This window comes from Heterocephalus glaber, unplaced genomic scaffold (genome assembly GCF_053883595.1).
Source record: "Heterocephalus glaber isolate CG9 unplaced genomic scaffold, H.glaber_assembly_v1.0 deba00001472, whole genome shotgun sequence".
NCBI classification, from domain to species: Eukaryota; Metazoa; Chordata; class Mammalia; order Rodentia; family Bathyergidae; genus Heterocephalus; species Heterocephalus glaber.
The window spans coordinates 73,871,252-73,879,369 of NW_028258315.1; the positions used below are offsets into that span (position 1 = coordinate 73,871,252).

An 8,118-nucleotide genomic window follows, 5' to 3' on the forward strand; every position below is an offset into this window, starting at 1 on the left:
GAAAACAATCAACATTTCACTTTTACACATTTCTGTAATGTTTTTAGCAATCTCTAAAACGAAGGCATTTCTATTCTTAGTTCGATAGTTTTTATTCACAAATAGATGTCTATTTTTTGTATTAAATGACCTTTCATGATATATCCAGTCTAGTAGTTTTTTCTTTTATTATGGTTGTGGTATATTGAAATGATTGAATTTAAATATTAAAGTATCCTTTTTATTTCTTATATTTCTGTTTTCTGGAATAATTAGAATAATTATTTTATAGTTCCTTCCTTAAATATAGATTTCAATATGGAGTTCATCCGTGCATATAGTTCTCACTGTAGGTGTGTTTTTAGTTAAGGGTTTATTTTTTTCATATATATTATTACACTATCCAAATTCTCTTTCTTCTTGCATTTTTCTGATAAATTGTGCTTCACAAAGAATTTCTCCATATCTAAATTCTCAAGTTTACTTGTACAACATTGCTTATAATTTTAATACTTTGGGATCTAATATTGGTTATTTTGGTATTCATTATTTCTTTGTAGGTCTTACCACTGATTATTGATAATAATTTTATTCATTTTTTAAAAGGTTCATCTCTTTTAAATTTTCTCTATTCTATTCCAACATTTATTTTCATTTCATCAATTTCTCATCTTTGTTGTTTCCTCCATTCTCTCATTGTATTTTATGTGTTATTTTTGTACCTTCTTCACATGGATACTTTGATCATTGATATTCAATATTCTGCAATACACAAACTATATTTTTTCCTCCAAGTTCATGGCACATTAGTTGTGTCATATTTTTTGTCATATTTTATTACTCAGTTCAAAATACTCTTTCATTTTTGTTACAAATGGTTATCGGGTTAATGCATTCTTTTGGCTTCTTTCTTAATATCCAAATACACAGATTTTCTTTTTACTGATCATTGTTGTCTAGTTTAATTCCAACCACTTAAGATTCCAAAAACTTTGCCATCTTTGTTACTTGTTTTGTGACCTAGTGTACTGTAATTCTCTGAAAAGGTTTAAGGTACAAAATTTATATTTTGCAGATTCTGGGAGTCAAATGTATTAATTAGATCAAGTCTGTTAATTTATTGTGGTAGTATATAACAAAATTTATCATTTTAGTGATCAAGTGTACATTCAGTGGCACTAAATATACTCGTTTTGTTGTGAGTTATCATCCCAAACCATCTCCAAAACATTGTCCATCTTTGCCAGCTAAAACTATACCAATTAAATTACTAAGTCCCTCCTTGTAACCTACAAATTTTGAGTATTGTATGTGTTCATATGTGGATCCATACAGTATTTGTCTTTTTCTAACTGGCTTATTTTACTTAGCATTATGTTTTTATAGTGTTTCCATGTTGTAGTATGTCAGAATTTCTTTCAAAATACTGAGTAGTATTCCATTGTATAGATTTGCTTGTTTTTTTATCCATTTATCTGTTGGTGCAAATTTTTATTATTCTCACCTTTTTGCTATGATGAATAATCCTTCTGTGAACATAGGCATATAAATATCTTTTTTTAGTCCCTTATTTCTATTATTTTGAGTATTTATATTATATTAGTTTGTTTTCTGTTGTTTTAATAGACTACTATAGACTGGATAATTTACAAAGAAAAAATATTTTTCTTTGTTCTAAAAGAGAGGGGAGGGGAGTGAAGGAGAGGGAAGAAAAATTAACCAAAAGAGAAAACAAAAATGTTCAAACTTAAAAAACAAAATACTGTCATAAAAATAATCACATTTGTCATGACTGTAAATATGACAGATAATTCTAAATCATTTCTGTTAATAAGTTCTTTAAATAAAACAAGGAGATTTCAACTATAGATTGGTCAATTTACATTTTCATCTCTCTGAAACTAAAAAATAATACAGAGATACTCTGGATTCTAAAACTGTTTTACTCAGTTTTGAACAATCACCTCAGCATAGTCAACATAGCAAAGACTTTCCCAATGTACAGTTAAGTATTTCCAGGCAATAATACTTTTCTTTTCCCTGATCTTTTGACTTCATTATCTGTACAATATTTGAAAATATTATCTCATTTATCACCTTTGTGTTAATAAAAACAACCTGTTTCATCAAGAAAACAAAATATACCAATTTTTCAAACTGAAAATTTGGATTAATAAAAAGGATCAGTGGAAGATGGAATAAGGTAAGAATTCTTTGTGCAATATGTGACCATACTATTCAGGTATCAACAGAATTCATTATGAAGATTTCAAAACAAATTGAGAGTTCTGAATAAATTTTAGAGAAAACCCTTTCTAGTTCAAGCACAAAGGAAATGGTTAGCTTTAAATTCCATTATGCAATTCTTGATGTTTAAATAGTGATGACCCTTTAATGGTACACACTCAAAAAGTTATGAGTCAAGTAACAGATATTACAATTCTATGTATTCTAATGATATTCTTTACCTAGAATTATAGGATCTTGTTGAAAATATATTTGTTTTCATTTAAAACAAATATGTGGCGATTAATCCATAATTTTCAAACTGGTGCCTGAGAATTTTTCTGTGGTCCTACAATTCTGAAAACTTTTAATTTTTTTTAAATATCAGTGAAAATCTGACAAACTACATATTGTAAAAATATCAGGAACATTTGTATGACTATCTACCTGTACTGCCAGCACTCAGGAAGCTGAGGCAGGAGGATCACAGGATCACTGAGCCCGGGAATGAAGATGTGAGCCTGAGTAACACAGTGAGACCTTGCCCCGCCCCCCCAAAAACCCACACAAACACTCATACCCTCACTAACAAAATACACATATACACACATACAAACCAAACCCTTATAAAAGTGAGTATAAATATCCAATTTCAATGCTTGAGTGGAAGCACTTACAGAAACTACTGGAGAAATAGGCTCAGCTAGATTAAAGTCTTTTAAAACATGCTAAGGAATCATGTTAGGAACTTAAAAGAAGCATAATGATGACATTTGTTTAAAAGATCATTTTGAAATGAGTATAAAGAATGTGTCGGATACAAAAACAAATAACAAAACAACAACACACAAACATACAAAAAAGAGGAAAACTATACAAAAAAAGAGGAAACTATTTTCATAGTCCAGATAGCTAAACAGTAAAATCCATAAAACAAGGTAAACACACTTGATCATAGGATGAATGGAAGGGGATTAGTAAAGGCAAAATGAATCAATGTAGAATGACTGTCAAGAGAAAATACTAAATAAAATAATATCAGTGAATGAATTAAAAACACACTGGGCAGGGGGTTGTTAAAGAGTGAAATAAACAATTTACTGGTCTACAATAAGAAATTATACCTTTAATTTTGTAACTAAGACAGGAAGTGGCTCATATGATTACGGAGCCTAAGAAGTTACATGATCTATAGTCCACAAGCACCAAAATCAGGAGAGTTGTTGCTATAGCTCAGTGTAAGTTGAAAGGCCAGAAGTCAGGACAGTCAATGGTGTATATTCCTGACCACAGTCAGAATACTGATGTCAAGGCATCAGTACAGATAACTGGGGCATGAATTTTTCCTCCACCTTTTAGTTTTATCCAGGTCCCCAACAGATTGGAGGATGCTTACCCACAATTGGGACGGGAATCTATTTTACTCAGTCTACTGATTCAAGTGCTAATCCCACCTATAAACACCTCCTATAATATTACCCAGAAACGTTTACCAAATATTTGGGCACTGCATGGCACAGTAAAGTTGATACAAAATGTTAACCATTATACTATGTCAAAATTTCTCCTTTAATATTTTACAGTTGTGCAATGGATTTGGAAAATTTCCCTGTGCTTTGCTACATAATCTATTTGATAAATATGTTTGTATAGATTTTATTGAACTTTAATGTCATCCTTTTGTTACTGTTCACGTGTGGCTTTATAAAATGCCTTCAGAAAAGCTTTTTTGTCTTGAGTTTTACAATGCTGATGAAAGCCTCAAAATAGGTTTATCTCTTCCCATTTTAAGTAGGGCAAAATTTTATTTTCTTTATAGGCACCTATAGAAATTTGGGGGAAAAAAGTGGAAGAGAATTTCTTGTCATGTTTTTAAACTAAGTCTCTGTCAATGTGACTGACTTCTCCAGGATAGATTTTACTTCCTTATTCTTTAAAAAGCCATTTTGTCTATTTCATCATAATGTCTAAAACAATGTCTAGCATATGGCAGGTGCTAAACAATTTGAATATTGCTTATATTGAATACATTTATATCTCAATTAGCAAAAGAGTGCAACTGTCAAGTCTCAGATAGGGTTGCTCTTAATTCACTTAATAAAAAGTGTAGGAATTTCCTCTTCTGGGTCTTCTTTCACTGTATAATCCACCAACCCCATTCTGGATTCTCTGTTGTTCTCCTGTTCTTTATTTTCATATTTATTCTCATTCTTCACATCAAAATCTTTTTTTTTTCTTGCCGTACCGGGGATCAAACTCAGGACCTTGTGCTTGCGAGGCAGGCACGGTGCCACCGAGCTAAATCCCTGGACCTCAAAATCTTTTTGAGATCATTAAATTTTCTTCACCAATATGTTTCTTCCAGCAAATCAATGCATTATTGTGGATTGTACAAAAAAATACATTCATGTTTTATTTGGAGTGAAAAAAGAAAGTTCTATCAGAAATTAATTTCTGTTGGATGTAAAGCATGTCAAGTCAAAAAGCTATTAATGTGGAAAAATTATGTCTAAGATACAACTAGGTGCTACAGAAAAAGAGTTGACAGTATATCTCTTTTATAAATGGAATACAAATACTATAGTAACTTATCTACCACCACCTATTCCTTTGAAAAGTACATAACAAACTCTCCTTGAACAGATAAGAACTTGATTAGTGGGCTGGGGATTTAGCTCAGTGGTTTCGCCGCTGCGCAAGTGCAAGGACCTGAGTTTGATCCCCGGTACCAAAAAAAAAAAAGAACTTGATATTAGTATCCTTTTTGTACTGAATTGATATCTTCTTTACACTTCCCACAAAAGCTTATATATTTTAATATTTGAAAATACTTTACATTGGTCATTCTCATTTCCCTAAAACGTAACAAAATTAAAATTTCCAAAGACAGAAGTTGTAAAAAATTTAAAATTCTGTTATCATTAAACACTACTGATCAAATAAACATACTATAAATTAAAATCACTATAAAATAGCAAAAATAAGATTTTGTTGTAAATATGAATTGTGTCATTAACAACTGGGTAAATATTGGTGAGAAATTGGGGGGGAGGTGGGAAAAGAGGAAGGAGATAATTGAGCTCTTGTGGTATCTCATTTTTATTCACAATGGCCTTTAAGCAGGATACTTTTTTTTTAAATGCCTGGCATCAAGAGTATTTAAGTCAAACAAACATTTTGCTAATAAAATCCAGTTTTTAAACAGTTCCAACTGAGAGGTGTATATTTTAAAACAAAAACAGATCCTTTTACCAGACTTGAAAAATACTGTTTTGCAATTTTCTCTACACTCAGAGAAAAAAAATTTTCCTTGCATTTTTAAGTCGTTCTCAGTTATTAATGTTCAATAATAAAACACTCTGACATCTTCAATTAAAGTCTAGATTATCACTTTATTTCTGATGACTCTGGATGTCTCAACTGATTTTAAGATTGTTCAAAGGTTTGCTGGCCCAAATGTACAGTACTGCTCTGATGGATCGTCTTTAAATGGAAAATTCATAAAGCCCATCATAAAAGCAATCAAAAAAGTTAAGGACCGATTCTTGCTCAAAATATTAAAAGTATTGCTCTGATTTTTGCTTGAAATATTAAAAATATTGCTCTCTTCCATCTCCCAGACCGACAAAATGAAGCAAATGATCTCCTGATTACATTTTCTTTAAAATATAGATGTTAAATTTCCTTCTAAACTATCTTAACTTTAAATTGCAGTCTTCCTAACAGCTGTGAATTTTCACTTTAAATCACAAGGAGGCTTAACAATAAGAATGTATTTTGAAGTAAACCCTTCGGTTGAACCACCCTACAGAGCTGACAGTTGGGCTAATTAAGGCACAGGCAGAAAATCCTTCCAACAGAACACTGACAAAGTTTAGGCCTTCAGGTGACAAAATACTACTCCAGGGGTGCAGAGGGGTGTCAGTGTGCTAAATAGTGGTTCATGACCACAAACTTTCTAATTAGTGTTGTGTCTGTTTTTTATTTAACCAAAAATACCCTACAGGTTCGGAGGTCACTTCTGTCTCTAACCACAAAGACTATAATGAATTCGTGACTCCACAGCTTAGGACTGTACCATCTAGAAATAAGCAAAGGTGGCAGCAACTCTAGGGAAGCTGGGTATAATCCACAGCTTCGTCATCTCGTCTCCTCCTAGTTCACAAGTTGAGCAGTATGCTGGAGCCCCCGTTTGTTTGTTAATAACTATGGGACCTTAGCAAATCCTCTAATCCGGGCTTCAAGTGACCGCCTGAGGGACTGAAACGCGCCGAGAGCCGCGGCCGGGTCTTGGAGAGGGGGTTAAATGGCTTCCGCTAAACGCGAATCTAGTATCCAGCCAGTCTCAAGGAGGAGACAACGCGGTACACCCCAAGAGCTCCAAGAAGCTGAGTCCAAAGACCACCCGCTGAGTGAAAGGGACGCGCTAGAGGGCGCCCCCAAAGGCAGCCCTCACCCCACAGCCACCGCGACCGACACCGCTCTTACCCAACGCCACTCCGCCTTCGCACGTCACCGCCACCACGCCCCGCCCCGCCGCAGAGAGTCACGGGATGCGTAGTCTGCGAGGCGCCCCCGGCCCCTCCTCCCTCGGGCCCTCCCAGCTCCCTCGGGTCCCACTTCCGGTTTTCTCGCGCCGCCCTGGCGCCGAGCCCGGGGACAAGTGGCAGCTATTCCACGGCCCTGAGGCGCTGGCTCACCCTCCCACAACCCCCCTCGACAACGCCTCCTCTCCGCAGCGCGCGGCGCGCGGGTCCTGACGCGGTCAGCCGGCCGGGGTCTCGCGCGCGCGCGTGTTGTCGGGAAACGGGCCTTCCCCGCGCCGCTGGCCCCTCCTGCATCGGCTCGCCCCTCCTTCCAGAACTCCGGGGTCGCAGTCGGAGGGCCGGGCTGCGCCACGGCCGAGGCCGAGGCCGAAAAAATGGGAATCTCTCCGCGGTGTACCCGGAGCCGCTACTTTTTCGGGGGAAGCAGCTGTGTCTTCGAGGAAACCGGAAGCCCGTGGTGACCCCTGACGACCCGGTTTGTTTTCGGTCCTTTTCCAAACAATTGGGGAATCGAAACTCAGCGGCCCTGGGGGCGGCCCTACGTTGCCTGGGTTCAGGGTGAGTGAATGAGTCGGGTCGGGTGCAGGCTGTGGAGGTGCGGCCATGCCGGGACCAGCCTTCTTACTGTTACTGGTCTAAGCGACGCGTCATTTCCCCGTACCCTCTTACGCGCCGCTCCTTGACCTGGGAGAGGCCCACCCTAGGCACTCCTTGCTTCCAGGCTCAGCACCCTACCTAGCTGCTGCCGACCACTCCTTGTCCTTCACTTGTCACCTGTTAGTGTACATTTTCTTTCTGTACTCTGTTGTGCTGGGGCGCCTTCAGTTTCGATTCATTCGTCGAAACGGCAGATATGTGAAAGGAAGGAGGGACATTTGACCAGAGCGGTGCTGCTGGAACCTCAGCCGCTTGCACTAGGGCTAGCCTAGCTATTCATCGTTTCTCCAGTGTCTAGCGCACGTATTACAGTCCCGTTTTCGGTTATTTCTTGCAAGATAGGCTAACACCTTCGTTCCCTACGCACAAGGAACTCGAATAATGCTCGAAAATGAGATAAAATACCCACAAAACGAATATAAATCAAAACATAAATTGCTCTAGACGTATTATGTTAGAAAAACCCTAAGATGAACAAAGACACTGAAATAGTAGGGTTGAAATTGACCCTTGATTCTTCAACATAAGCACCTTTGGGATTTGAAGTTGGATTGAGCAAAATCTATAAATTACAGTTCTCTAAGAACGCTGTAATTGCTCAATCTGTTATGATTACACCATCATCTGTAAACTGGGAATAGTGGATACTTAAAGGATGGTTACAAAATTTGAATGTAATATTGGCTGTAAATGATACATTGTATGTAAA

At 36.9% G+C, this 8,118-nt stretch overlaps 1 protein-coding gene across 1 annotated transcript in view; it reads right to left on the minus strand.

Annotated features, from left to right (window-relative positions):
• Positions 1 to 6,741, minus strand: part of Zcwpw2 (zinc finger CW-type and PWWP domain containing 2) — a 185,621-nt gene extending 178,880 nt beyond the window's left edge. The window contains exon 1 of the mRNA XM_087181433.1: positions 6,694 to 6,741. The gene's annotated coding sequence lies outside the window, so the exon portion shown is untranslated. The remainder of the gene's footprint in view (positions 1 to 6,693) is intronic.
• Positions 6,742 to 8,118: the final 1,377 nt, after the last annotated feature.